General features: G+C 38.2%; 1 protein-coding gene across 1 annotated transcript in view; it reads right to left on the bottom strand.

Moving 5' to 3' along the window:
- The window catches only part of LOC106867763 (uncharacterized), a 133852-nt gene that overhangs the window by 68445 nt on the left and 49674 nt on the right, over positions 1-15733 (bottom strand). The gene's annotated exons all lie outside the window — the stretch shown is intronic.

Here is a 15733-nt window from a genome sequence, read left to right as displayed (position 1 = left end):
TAGAATCGGGTTTTTGTCTGGAGGCAAGTGCTCGTTACAGAACCTATTATACTTGTAGTCTCTGGTGTCACATAAAAAGAAACTGCTGTGATAAATTGAGTATCAAGAGACCGTCTGTGTACTTGCAGACTTCATCTGTCGAAAATGATTCACAGATGAAAAAGCGAGCAATAATTCTCTTCCGAAAGTTTCTGCTGGTTTGAAGCGCTTGAGAAAAAAAGAAAGTTGCCAAGAATCTTGAACAAATTGTTGCAGCACCTCCACCAATTCAACATCAGATGCGTCTATTATCAATGATAGAGGAGCGTCTGGTGCCGGATGGGCTGAGTAACTTTACTTATCTTTTCTTTGATGCCATTGAAAGATTGCAATTCTGCTGCATTCAGAGAAATAGCTTCATATTTTTATGATTATATAACAACTCTGTTAGAGGAAATATGGTTTCCGTACTGTGAGGAAGAAATCTTCTATAGAAGTTAATGAGATCGAGAAATTCTCGCAACTTCCTTAGCGATGCAGATCAACTTTACCTTTAATAGACAAATTCCATTTTTATCAATAAAATGTCCTAAAATTGTAATACAAGAAACACCTGGGGTTAATTATAACACCGAACTGACAAGCTAGTAAAAAGTTGTTTTAAGTGCTGTTCATGCTGCTCTTCCGTAGGGTTAGCAATCAACAAGTCGTCAATATAGGCAAAAAACAAAATTTTAACCACGATGCCTTCGTCGATAAATCTTTGGAATATATTAGCAGCATGGGACACATTAAATAATGTTGTCCTACATATTCAATAAAAAATACAGAATGGCTCATTCTGGCCTGACGTGAGTTTGAACTGACGGGCATTTGTTTCAACCATTGCGAGTGTACCACCAATACAAATTCCCACGAACCACTTTCTTACTCGTGTTTTGCCTAGAATTACTGCACTTCTTTTTTAGGGATAACACTCTTTTCTTGCAAATAATTTACTGCATCCACCTCTGTTTTCAAAATCTCCTTCAGAGTGGTGCAATTAAATGGCTTGAATGTGGATAAAAACAAAAAAAAAGCACAAAAAAGTAAACACAGAAAACTTCACGAAATATATGTAAAATATATATGAAAAATATATGAAAAATATGTAAAATATTAAGATAATTGATGCAAAGTATCTACAATAAAATTCTAATTCTTAAATATAAAGTTTTATTAAAACAAAACACGCGGGTGAAGTGAATCGCGTGGTGTGAAGAATCAGCACAACATAACGTGCGGATGAAGTGAAACACAACACAACGTATGATTGTCATGGTAACAAGCTGTTAATGCCTCGCTGTCTGTTGATTAGCTAAATTTAATTCCAAATAGCATCAGATTCTTTAATTTACGAGATGAACTGCATCGATACACCAAAATTGAAAACAATCTGAGCAAAATTAACGGGGGCTGATTTTGTGAATGAATTTAACTAGATTCGTTGTTGTTGTTGTTGTTGTTGTTGTCGTCGTCGTCGTCGTCGTCGTCGTCGCCGCCGTCATCGATGCTGCTGCTGCTGATACTGCTGCTGTTGCTGTTGTTGTTAAGTTTGAGGTGATGACTGGTTGAGTTGCTGAATGAAAATGTATTTCTCGGTCTGAGTGAAAAAGTAACTGACATCACCGTGAACAATTAACAGATTTTATTATTGTACAGTGTTAAACTGTGTTGGTCTTTTACAAATAATTACATACGGCTTGGCGCTTACGACAAGCTTACTGATACAAAAATCTGCGGGTGGCCATCACAACTGGAAAATAATTGCACTACATTCGTGGCGACGAAAATTCCTGAATACTATCTGTCATCTGTCTTGATCGGCTGGATGTGGCAAGAATGGAGACACAACACACGGTTGTCTCAACATTCTGCAATTACCACCAAATATCCACCGTTTTATAGGGCACGACGAGAAAATTCTAGAAGTCTGAAACACGCGATGGCTTGACGCTGATTGGTTGCATAATAGACCGATTACGTGAAACTACTGTGATTTGATAGTGATGTCTGATTGGCTACCAGCATAATGGTTACAGGTTTAATTTCAACAGTGCAATCACTAGCTATAGTCTCACAAATGAATGAGTGAATTTGACGGTCTAACTAAATATGTTGATTTTGTACAGATGTTTTGAACATTCCCAACAATTAGTCGAATTTTCAAGAGTAGTTTCATGGAATACTTGAAAGATTTTGTCGCATCTCCTATCATTCTAAAATTGTAATTTGATTTTGACATTATATCTAATTAGTAGTCAGTTGATTGAAATAGATTGCACAACATTGTCTAAATTATCTATTCATTAGGGATAATTTACTTTTTCCAACGAATTGTTCTGTTGAGTACAGCTACTAATATCAGAACTAACACTGTAAGTACCTTTAGGATGAAAATAATTTGTACTTCAGCGGAAGAGATATAAAAATGAATTCACATTTTCATTTGTCATCATAAGGTAATTTAGAGCAATGTAAAACGAGCGTTTTACATATTAAATACAAGAACAGTAGGGTATCACATATGTAGTACAGAGTGCTAAAATATTTCGATTAAATTAGATTAACATATAATTAGACGATAAAACTCCCTCTAGATATGTTTATATTATAAAACAAGCAAATTTACGAGAAATAGAGATAGAATAGGATAAGATCTTCTCTTTAAAGCTAAATGATAAATGCAACGGCGTACTTCGGTATATATATATATATATATATATATATATATATATATATATTCACAGAGAGAGGGCGGGGAACATAGCATCCTAACTAACTCGTATCTTTCAATATCCCTAACAACTATATTTTCATTATAGCTACGTCCACAACTATTTAAATCCTCTTGGTAACAAATATCAACTATGTTTAGTGAGATTTCTATCTGAACAATTGATCGAATTCATTACATATCTTCTTACTGTATATTTAACACATCTGAACTAGGACTGCAGATGTTCTAGAGATCACATAACAGTTTGTATATATATATATATATTCATTTCCACCTTTAATACACACATTGAATTCATACCTACACCTTCCTTGCAATGAAGAAGGCCATTTCCCAGACGACAATGGGATTTCTTTATCTATGTCATTAATTAGAGCTTTATTAATTGTCAGGAGTTTAAGTTTTTTGTTCTAGACAATTTTTCCAGATTTGGAGCTTCTCTAACAAATACTCCGCAATTTCCGCAATGTGAATCATATCAACAGCATACAAAAGCTATTAAAGGCACCAAGTCCCCAACTCCTTGGCTATTGCTTCAAAGACTTTGATGGATAGACAGGAATTACGACAGACACTTGAGTCGTCTGGTCAGTCGCAGTACAAAAGAGGGACATAATTCCATGTAACAGTTCTAAAAGGCCGGGATTTTTCTTCTTTTTTTTTTTTTGGTAGCGTTTTTGGGGCAAAGAACAAGTTTTAATGTTCTTAGACACTCAACCTGATTGTTTCCAGATGGAATTATATTATTTTAAGTAATATAATTTTTATTTTACGAAAACCACAAACATCTCGAAACATCCTCAATTTAAGTGGATTGAAGCTGGAGCACCAAACATACATGCATATATACATATACACAGGCCTATTCCCCATGTTTTTAGGATGGGGTAGCTATGCTCGGGTCAAGGCATAGAACACAACCTCCAATATCAGCAGCGAGGCCCGACAGCATACGCTGGTTTACCACCGCCACATCATGCTAGTTCCGTACCCCTTTAAGCAACATCAGCCATCCGCCGTCACCTAGGATCCCAGATACTTAAAAACACTCACCTCCTCTAACATCTCAACATTTATACCCACATCCATCCTATCAGCCATTCCATCTCTCGAACATCTCATCACCTTACTCTTAGCTACATTCACTTTCAGTTTCCTCTTCTCACACACTTTTCCAAACTCTACCACCAGTCTCCTTAGTTGCTCTTCCGAATCCGCCACCAGTGCTGTATTCCTTCAACTCTTCCCTTCCAGTTCCCTAGCAACAGGCATTCTCCTCTCTCCTCCTACAACCACTATACTTGCCTCCCTAACATCCTCCACATTTAACAGCTCACTAAAATACTCTCCCCACCTCCTTTGTACATCCTCACTTCCTTTCAACAGATTTCCACTTACATCCTCCACCCTTTCTTCCCTTCCTCCAACCACCTTTCTTACCCTTTGTACCTCTTTCCAAAACATCTTTTTATTTCTTACAAAATTTCCATTCAACTTTTTCCCGAACCTTTCTCTCGCCTCCCATTCCGCCACCCTCACCACTCTCTTTACTCCCCTCTTCACTTCTCTGTAGCGATCATAAGCCTCTCCATCCCTTTTCTGCAGCCACTCTTCAAAGGCCCTTTTCTTCTCTGCCAACGCATCCTTTACCTGCTCATTCCACCCCTCACTACCTTTCCTCACACCCATTCCAACCACTCGTGTCCCACATACTTCAGAGGCACATCTCATTACTGTCTCTCAAAAAGCCTCCCACTCCTCCTCCACACCTCCTATCTCGCGTTTCTTAACCTGTTCATATTCACCTTTCAGTTTCTCTACATACTCTTACTCCTTCTCCCTCCTATTCAGTTCACTCACCTTCACAACCTCTCTCCTCCCTGTCACTCGTCTAGCATTCCATTCTGATCATACCTTCAACTCACCCTGTACTAAGAAGTGATCTGACACCCCTCCACCTTCACCTCTCATTGCATGTACAGCGACCAACCTTCCTACCACTCTCTTATCAATTACCATATAATCCATCAAGGCCCTATCCACTACTGTTCCTCCCTCCATCCTCCACCACGTGAAATTATTCTTCTCCCTTATTTAAAAAGAATATTCCCCACCACCACCACCACCAACTCCTGCTCCATACACATTTGCAACAACCCCCTTCCTCTCTCATTCCGACCAGGAACTCCATATGTACCAATTACATTTTCTACTTCCTCATTTCTCACTCGCGCATTCAAATCACCCAACACCACCACATAACCACTTTTCCTCACCCTATCCCCTTCTTCCTCACTCCTTTCACTCCCTGGACCATATGCATTAAAAACCACCCGCATCTCTCCTCCCCACCTCATCTCAACCCTAACCCTAACCTTGAAGACGCTTCCCTCCACTCCACCACACTCTCCTTCACGCGCTCACTCACCAGCAATGCCCTCCCCACTCCCATTCCCGACACTCGTCCAGTCACATCCCCAAACAGATACTCTCCCTTTCCTTTCATCTTAGTCTCGCTCAGTGCCAGCACAGCCATCCTTCTACTCATCATCACACTCCCTATCTCTCTCCTCTTTACCTCACTTGTACTACACCCACGCACATTCCATGATCATGGTACTAGGATGAGATTTGGTGTTAACCTTCTCCCACCCCCTTATCTTTTTCTTGCTGTCTTTTTAGGAATATGAAATTACTTGGAGGAGTGGATTCCCAATCCCTTCGTTCCCGCCCCTTTTAGTCGCCTCTTACGCCACGCAGGGAATACGGCGACTGTATTCTATCGATCCCCCCTCCCAGTGGCAGGAGTGTTTGCTAGCTAACCCATTGCTGGAACTCTTACAGGTGCTACCACTCCGGGCCAGAGTAGACCTTGAACAATAGTGGCTAAGAGGTGGTTCCACACTCCTCTAACCCTGAAACCAGGGTCCTAGGGTCCCATTACCGGATATAGTTTATAGTCATACCCAGCACCAAACATGAAGAATATATTTTGAGGACAATGCCTTGCATAGAAACTGACATTCCTGAACATGCAAATCCAAATAGAATTTTTTTAGTATTTATGCACATCTACAGACAAAATGTGGTAAGAGTTATACGACGGTAGAGAACCTTTAAAGTAGGCACTGAGCTGTTGTGTCAGATGTTCAAAAGTTTGACATGAGAAGAGGAATCATGACTTTAATTCTGAATATGCATGCGTTTGTCACAAGTTTTTTTTTTTTTTTTTTTTTGTAATTTCATTCAAAGAAAGGACAAGTTATTAGATCTGACATTATGCCGCTTTCGATTCTAAGAGAACATGTTATACAAGAGCATCTGGTAAGAACATTAGTAGCTGTGTGAATTTTGTTGAGTACATGAATGATGTCATAATTGTAGGGCGGTGATTGCATCCACCAACGAAGAATCTTATGTTTTCCTCCACGATTGTGAGTAAATATGAATGAGATTGCTTTGTTGGTCAGTATGTAATATGAAATGGCATCGAAGTAAAAAGGTTCTCCCATTTCCTAATACTTTCTATGAGAGTTATAACTCCCTTTTAAATTGACCTGACGTTCTGTTTAGAACTAGAAAAGTTCTGGTGGGGAAATGACAGGTTTATTATAGTTTATTATGTTACGAAAGGATTCTTGGGATCGAAATTCTAAAGGCGTCTATTTCAACATGTTAGAAAAACTTCAGGTGAAATGGCTGAGAGAGAGGTATTGACTATTTAAGTGTTAAGCTGATGAATAGTATCTAGGTGCATTTTTGCAATAAAATGGTAAGATTTATTACGGGCTGCATTAGTTCTGGGGAAGAAAACAGCTATTTAGAGTAGGAACTGAAGAAATTTAGTAATCGTTGTAGTTGTTTAGCATTTCGTTAAATTCGTTTCAACGAATTACTCTCTATTTTATATCCTAGGTAACCAGCAGGTGTTTGACAAACATTTGTTATCGTTGAAATACATTTTTGTTAAACATTTTTATGTTGAGTCTTTTAGTGGCTGAAATAATTTGGTCAAATTCTCGGAATTTACCAACGCAATAACATCGTCCAGATTGATGTAAACACTTCTAATGTTATCGTTGGCGATTATCACTTTAAGTACAGTATTAGAGACACCAAAGGATAAACTCGTAAACAAGAATTAATGTCAATTGTCTTGACACGATATGTATTCTTAATCGGAATGGATGACAATACGCTGCTTTGAAGTCAAGTTTGCTGATTAATTTATTGTAGAAAATCGAAAGCCTCGATATCTCTAGTATATAGAAATCTAGAGAGCAGAAGAGGTTTGACGCTTGTGAACAGCCAATATGTAGGTCTTATTGTGACGAGGAACAGTAGCCGAAAAGCAATCGTCTAAGACATTCACTTTCAGTATGGCATGTAAAAAGAATATAAGTCCGTATTTAAAATGAATTGCTGTCTGCTCAAAGTATATGAAATGAAAGTAGAAATTCGTAACAGAAACTGACCTTTATATCTGGAGTCCCTGTTATCCAGAGTAGGTTTTCATTATCCCACTCATTCAACAACCTCTATAACTCTAGCGTCATATTAAGCACAGTTTTACACAAACATAACCTCATTGAAATAAACACATAATTTTGTTATTAAGAATATTTCATAGGTATCATCCATACAGAATAAGAGTCATGAAGTATTCCTAGTAACAAAGCAGAAGATTAGTAAACACACCACTCACAATTTCTTTCTTGACAAAACAAACCTGACATCATTGTTCTGGCAGAGGCTCGTATCATATTTTCTCTTCCACCATATCAAATAATGACTTCTGTCATACAAACCTACCTCATCCTCTCCGTCGAAATAATCATTGTCAGTTGCTAAGTTGACAACACATCTTACATTAAAGGAAAATCTTTCAGTTAACTCTACAATGCGTTCCCACCTTCTCTTAGTTCCATATGTACCCATTTCCCTGCACATAGCTCAGTAATTCTGTTATCTGACAAAATTTGAAATATTAAACTCCAAATCATGTGACCGGTCATAACACTGCAAGACTTTCTCCACTTCCCTGTACTACCTTGGGACTATTCTCCAACTTCCTTTCTTCCAAGAGTTACATCTCTCTGTAGGCGAAGTTACCTCTCTTGAGAGCGGGTTTAAATAAACTCGCGATAGATGACGCTAGCAGCAATGAGATTCTGACACGAGGCTTTGCGATTTCTTCTTTTAACATCTAGACGTCGTAGAGCAAGGACATGATCTAGTCGGCTCTCTTACGACACGCGGCGACTAGCAGAGGGAGGTAACGCATAGAAGAGGATCATGGCCTCCGCGCATCAAACTACTTCCATTTATCATTCAACTTATATGTGTGTGTGTGTGTGTGTGTGTGTGTGTGAGGCCGTCATTAAAGGTATTTAAAGTTATAGCCTTGTTCTATGTATTTCTTTGTATCGTGTTCCTATCAAATGATATTACAACCTTCCGAAGGAGTCAACCTTTAGATGACTCCACAATCCTGATTCAAGCACCATCTAAAATGGTGAACCGACGTGTAACACACACCACAATCCTTCTAAAATGGTGAATCCTGGGCGAATTTCTGACCAGCGGATACGTATTCCTTTTTCTTCTTCTCGACTTCGTCTATGCGACCAGGCCGCCACTCATCGTACAGGAACATACCACTGATCTCTCTCATCGCCATATTGTCTTCTTCACCAGAAAATTTTGGCGCCATTTTCAAGAGGGAAGCTGCACATCATTTTTACCTCGTGTTGTAACTGAATTTACAACTTGGTCCTTCAAAGACACAGCCTCCCAGGAGGAGAATTTTCTACTTGCATTTAAGAAAAAAAAAAAAGAAAATTTTATCCAGGATTTTATCCAGAATTCACATGGACAACAATTTTTCCTACGTGCCAGGTATGAGTTTCTCTCTCTCAACCCTATTCACACGTTGGCCATTGTTTTGTTATTCATCCGTTAGCAAGGGTTTCTCCTTTTTCATCCTCTGCTGCGAAAAAAAAATTCCTAGTTCGCTGCTCGTCGTGCCTTCTTTCAACTAGGGTGTTTGACTGCTATTTCTAACGACGTTTCTTTCAACAATCTTGTTCTTCGTGGCGTTCCATTTCCTATTATTGTCCAAGATGAGTCCTTTTCCTTTGCCTCAGTGCGCTTCTTCGTCCTTCTCTCGAGATTGTGTTTCTTCTGCTCCGGACAACAAGCAATCCTCCAAAATCTTACCGGCCATTGGAGAACTGACCCGTCAGGTTTCACGCATGTGCAGGAACCGTTCGTCTTCACGGGATTATTCTGCAGGGAGGACCAGGCACCGCTCCTTCTCGCGCGCACGTGCACTTCCTGCTCTATCAATTTGCTGGTACCATAGGAAATTCAAGGATCAGGCCGGAAAGTGTACACAGCCCTGCTCTTACGCTTCTCAGAGAAACAAGGCCGGAAGGCACTGGGCACGTCAGTTGTCTCCCCCATTGATTCACCTTACCGTGCATTTTTTATCCGAGCTGCTATTTCTTCAAAGTCCTTTATGGTGGACACGGGTGCCATCATAAGCATTTGGCACCGAAGGTTTACTTCCATCAACTGATCTTTCCGACATCTCTCTCTATGCGGTGAATCACTCTACCATCAAAACCTACGGAAAAATCTCTCTTATCCTGGACTTATCACTCCGTAGGGATTTCAAGTGGATCTTTGTCATTGTGGACCTTCCCTATCCCATCCTTGGTGCTGACTTCTCACATCAGTATTTTCTCCTTGTGGACATCAGAGGAAAGGATTCTTCTGTCCCTGTTATGAGCCCTTCTTTCTTTGTGGCTCCTTCGGGTGACTCTTACCACCAGTTACTCGCTTCGTTTCCAGAGTTGACTGATTTGTCATTTCATTCGTCGAATCCAGCCCATTCCACGAGACATTTCATCACGACCAAGGGACCTCCAGTTTTTTCTCTACCGCGCCGTTTGTCACCAGAGAAACTCCGGATCGCCCGGGCTGAATTCGAGCACATTCTCCAGCTAGGCTTTATTCGTCCTCCACGAGCCCGTGGGCAGCACCTTTACACATGGCCAGGAAGAATGAAGCTGATTTTCGACCAGTTGGAGATTTTAGACGTTTTAACACAGTCACTATCGCAGATCACTATCCCCTACCAAATGTGCAGGATTTTTCGTCTGCCCTGCACGGCTGTAAGATTTTTTTCTAAAATCGATTTGGTACGTGCGTACCATCAAACCCCAGTCAACTCCGACGACATTCCAAAGACAGCTGTCACTACGCTTTTGGAGCGTTTGAATTTTTGTCTATGCTGTTTGGTCTTCGCAATGCGGCCAGCACGTTCCAAAGGTTCATTGATGAGGTCGTTCGTGGGTTAGATTTTGTCTTCGCATACGTCGACAACCTTATAATCGCCAGTGGTACTCCAGACCAGCACCTCCAACACTTAACCCAACTGACTCCACAACCCTGATTCAAACACCATTTAAATCTCTTTATTACTGAAATCTCGTGTTTTTAGTTGGATTAAATTATTTTGTTCAATTTGTTCAAAATTTGTGCGTTGTGCCCAAGTTTTCGATTGCTTACTACGTCTAGTATGTTTGTATAGTACACACACAAACACACATAAATACGCACACACATACATATGCATGTATGTGTGCACGTATATATGTATGTATATTCGTTTACTTGGTTCAGTCATTGGACTGCATCCATGCTGGGGCACCGCCTTGAAAGATTTAGCCGACCAAATTAACTCAGTGCTTATTTTTAAAAAGTCATTTGATACATTTTCTGTCGGTCTTTTCAAAACGGGGGCACCAGTATTTTCTTAACGAAACACTTTGAAACTTGGGACACTGGTAGAATGTATCATATAAAACATCTTTTTCTCTTAGTCTTCTTAACAAAAAAACGTACATCGCAAGTTATTTCATGTTAAAGTTGTCGTATTTCTGTAATTTCAACCAATGAATGACGTCCATTCAGCCGAATTCATTAAGTGCTGACTACGTAAACAAACGATTCTGAAACGATTCTGACGGTGATAAAATTATTATTTCCTTGTCAAAAAAATGGCTGAAGCATATTGGCAGTAGCTAATAAACCTTTCTATTATAGGCACAAGGCCTGGTTTTTGAGGGAAGGAGCAAGTCAATTAGGGTTAGGGAAAACGAACACACGTGTGTTGCCTCTCTGCAAAATGTCAGAAGTAATGGAGATTAAATACGCTTTACACCGCTTAGGAGTAACTGTAAACAGCTGAATACTTGTCAGTGATTGGTTGAAATTATCTAAATAAGACAATTTTTTACATGAAATAAATTCGAATACAAAAATTTTTTTCTGTTCTATAACACAAAATAGATAAGTATACGAAGTTTGAAAGTCTTTCGGTACCAAAAACACTACATAAAACATAAATGAAAACTGGTGCCCCCGTTTTGAACAAGATCCCACCGCTAAATTTCAAGGATGTGAGCAAGCCAACAACGGTTGTCGAGCGTACGTACGTACATACATACATACATACATACATACATACATACAACGTCGACGACGACGATGATGACGAAGATGAAAAATGATATTGTCTGATAGCTTTTAAATTTTTAAATAATTTAGTTGAATCAACACCCACATGCGTTAATAATTCAAATAAATTTGAATGCAACTAAAGATTAATAGATGGCCATCAAAAGGATATCGTCGACGCAAAAAAAAAGTATAGTATAAAAATGTATAATTAAAACTCAAACTACTTTTGCCTGTGTTTTTAATAAATGAGATTTTTTTTTTTTTCGCACAGTCATTAATGAAAAACTTGAATATTCAACTTCTCTTGCAGAATATATTTTTTATTTAGTGTAGAAAAGTCTATTTTAAACTGTCAAAACTTACCAGGGAAACTGAAGGGATTGTCTATCATATACACGTGAAATACTGGAGATTATAAGGGCTGATTCGACTTCTTTAATTAATAAGAAACATGCGAATTTTATAATTTATTATTTGCAAGCATTTAAATTCTTTAACGTTTTCTAATTATCCAACATTAAAAGAAAATAGTAATCTTATTATTCATGAAATAAGATAATAATCAGGCAATTCACAAGAAGAAACATAAGAATATGTGTCGGTATATACTATACTAACATGTATGCTATACTGACAGATGTATAATTTGCATTGGTCTAGGGTAATTTGCTTGCAATATCTTATATTATATATTCTAACTTCATAATTAATTAATTTCTAAGTTCATCTTGCATAACGATAATCTATCATTTTAATCTCTTATTTTATTTTATCTTATTTTAAAATTTTATTCTCAATTTTATTGTGCGTATATATTCATCAACATCCGAATGTGTGTGTGGGGGGGGGGTTGCTTTGGGTAGGATCAGCTAAAGTATTTAATCGAGCGAGAGATAAGTGTCATTTAGTAAATACAATTATCTTTGAGCTACTTTAAGTTTCATGCTCGGAGAGTACAGTGATGGAACAGGTTTTATAGCATACCGCGCACCATCGGGAATACAAGGGGCGAACAAAGCTCAGTCCTTTTAACCCGTAAGATAAAGAATATTGTTAATATTGAGAGATTACATGTAAAATAACTACGCCTCAAGAGGGTAGTCGAATAAGAGAGACGGCTAAAATTCATAAAACTGTGCGTCTAATCCGGTCAGAGGGGTGTCTTCACCCACAGTTTAACTGTTTAACCCCAGAAAACGCAAGCCTTATTAAATCGCAAAAGTGCACCGACCTTCTAAACGCGAGAAAAGAAACTTTTACAATATGAAAGCATCTCGACAAGTTTCTGTTATCGAAATAGAAGACGTCCTCTCACCAGATTAGACAAAGTTTAACGCACTTTAGCCTCCCCATCCTTATTTAACTAACCTCGCTAGGTAAATACTCAAAATAAACAATATTTTTTATCTGAGGGGTTAAAGTGGCAACTTTTATTTTATTTTTTCCCTTAACGTTTTCTCCTTGTTTATTCTCGTGATTTTTTCCTCGCTTTTATTCACAGAGTAGCCATGTCATTTGTACCTGAACAATTGCTGGGTTGATCACGGTAAACTATACAATCGGGTTGATTACTGCACTAATCCGTCCGAGCTTGAAAACTTGAAGTAGCTCACATATAACTCCTGCATTCATTAGATTGATAGAGAGAGAGAGAGAGAGAGAGAGGGAAAGATACATACATACATATACAGATATATATGTATGTATGTATGTGTGTATGTGTGTGTGTGTATGTCTCTTCTATTTTTTTTAATTATTATAAATCTTTCACTGAGGAGGGAGCCAGTTTCCAACAAAGATACAAGGCTCCATCTTTGGGATGTAGTTAATACAAACAAATTAACATTTGGAACTTGAGAAAAGTCTTACATATTTTTACTGCTCCAGTCACAGATTGCACTTGTAATGTACGAATCAGCCGATCGATTTCTCTTTCTGGAAATCCCAGTTTATCCAGATTCTCCTTTAAGCATTTACTAACAAGACCCAGTACTCCAATTATTATTGGTATGAATATGAATTCATAGTTTGGATATAGAAACTGGAGGTTTCGAAACAGTTGTCCATAGATATCCTCTTTTCCTTTGATTTTCAAAGGTATATTTATATCTGCAGGGCAGCTGACCTCTATGATGGTACATAGCTTTACTCCTCTGTCCCAAACAACAATATCCGGCCTGTTACGTTTACATTTGACAGAAGTTTTGATGGGGATATTCCACCAGTATTCCTTGAGTTAGTGTTTATGAATGTATTCCATAACAGAGAGATTTTCTAAATTTATTTCAGGACAGTCTTTTTTGCGGGTGGCATTGTAAATTGTTTTAGCAACATCTTGTTGCATAGGGAGGTAGTACCGTGACGACATTTTAGGACAGCTGCTAATCACATGCGTGATGTCTTCTACGGAAATATGACATAGCCTACACATGCGGTTGCACCTTGGGATTACAAGAGCGTCACTGTCTCTCTTGTTCACCAGGTACTCTGTGGCAATCTCTTGTTCCTGGATTGCAAAGGCATAGCCTTCAAAGTATGATGTGATATAGTGGTTTTGTGTCCATGAGAGGCTGCGCTTCGTGTCAATTCTACTGTCTTCTTCAAACTTCCGGGCAACATACCCATGCATAGTTTTTTTGTATGTATGTATGTCATTATTCAGTTTATTTCAAGATTTCTTGCCAATAGAGAAAGAACTGGTTTCTAACCTCGATCCAAGGTTCCTTCATTCGAATTTCAACATCAACAACAGGGTATGTATGTATGTATACATGCATGTATGTGTGTGTGTATGTATGTATGTGCAGATTTGTATGTTTTATGTATATATTCTTATGCATAGAGTTACATAGACTTGCTCATATATATTTAAATGATAAACTTCTGGAAAGTTTTACAGATTTTTACAGTTCCAATGACGGATTGGATCTGTAGCCTTCGAATTGGCTTTCTCCTTTCTGGTTTTGAGAAGCCTAATTCCTCAAGATTGGTATTTAGGCAGTGTTACATATTCCAGGGCCCTAATAATTATAGGTATAAACCTGAACTTGTAATCTGGATAGAGTAACTGTAGATTTCTCAATAGTTCAGCATAGATGTTCTCTTTTTCCCTGCTCTCCAGCTTTATGTTAACATCTGCTGAGCAGCTAATTTCCACAACTGTGCACAGTTTCTCTTCTCTATCCCAAATCATTATATCAGGTTTGTTGTGCTTACATTTTATTGAGGTCTTCACTGGGACATTCCACCAGTATTCCTTTTTATTACGAGTAGCTATGGTTTCTACCATATTGTGGGTTTTGATTTCTTTGTCCTCGGGATTATCCTTCCGACAGATTTCATTATAGAGTGTCTTAGCTTCAACGTCATGTATCATCGGTAGATAATACCGTGATGACATTTGCGGACAAACTGCTTATGATGTGGGTGATATCTTCAGTGTGAACTCCACAAGGTCTGCATCATCTGTCACATTTTCGGCTTTTCCCGCATCTCTATCCCTTTTGTGTATGCATGCATGCATGCATGTATATGTGTGTGTATATATGTATGTATGCATACCTGTGTATGTGTACATATTCTTTTATTCTTTTACTTGCTTCAGTCATTTGACTGCGGCCATATATGTATTCACACACACACACACACAGACACACATATATATATATATATATATATATATATATAGAGAGAGAGAGAGAGAGAGAGATAATAGTCTGCCGTTATTGGCGGAAAATTTTCACAATAGAATGCCTTTATTTCATTTTTTTTATTTTTGTTCCATGTCAGACCATCTCTTCTCCGACGGCTAGGTCTCTTGATCAGGACAAATTTCTGCATTATTTGGAAAAATTCATAATGTATCGATAAACTAGGTTTTTGTTTTTCGATTTTGTAAATAGACGTAAAGATTTTTCTTAGTTCGCTGCTGATGCTTTGCGAAGGTCCTTCGACTCAGTCACCCTAATAAAATTCTTTTACATACATGCATGCACATACTGACGCGCACACACACGCAAACACACACGTACGCACGTACACACATACACACACATACACACACGCACTCAGCGGAGCATTATACATTATTGAGACCGAGAGAGAACGTAGTAAATATGTATATATAGGGAGGGGAAAGTTTATTAAAAAAGTGTAAATGAAAGAGATAGACAGACAGAGAGATCTTTTCTGTTGCTGTCAGAGAGTTTGAAATTTTAAAATTAAATGAAAATTTTCAAATTTTGTATACTGATGTACTTATTTACGTTGAATCCGACTTTGTGATTCATTTATTCCAGAAAAATTTTAGAAAAATGCAGAGGTCTAAAGTTTGATGATTTGTATCCAATCAGAAAACAAGATTTGGAAGCTAGCATTTTCTGCATGGTAAATGTCTATCATAAAACGAAAGTGAACATTAGAATGAGCAAAATCAAAGAAATTACA

The sequence above is a fragment of the Octopus bimaculoides genome, chromosome 18, assembly GCF_046866305.1.
Source record: "Octopus bimaculoides isolate indiv1 chromosome 18, ASM4686630v1, whole genome shotgun sequence".
NCBI classification, from domain to species: Eukaryota; Metazoa; Mollusca; class Cephalopoda; order Octopoda; family Octopodidae; genus Octopus; species Octopus bimaculoides.
This window is presented reverse-complemented; position numbering and strand designations above follow the sequence as displayed.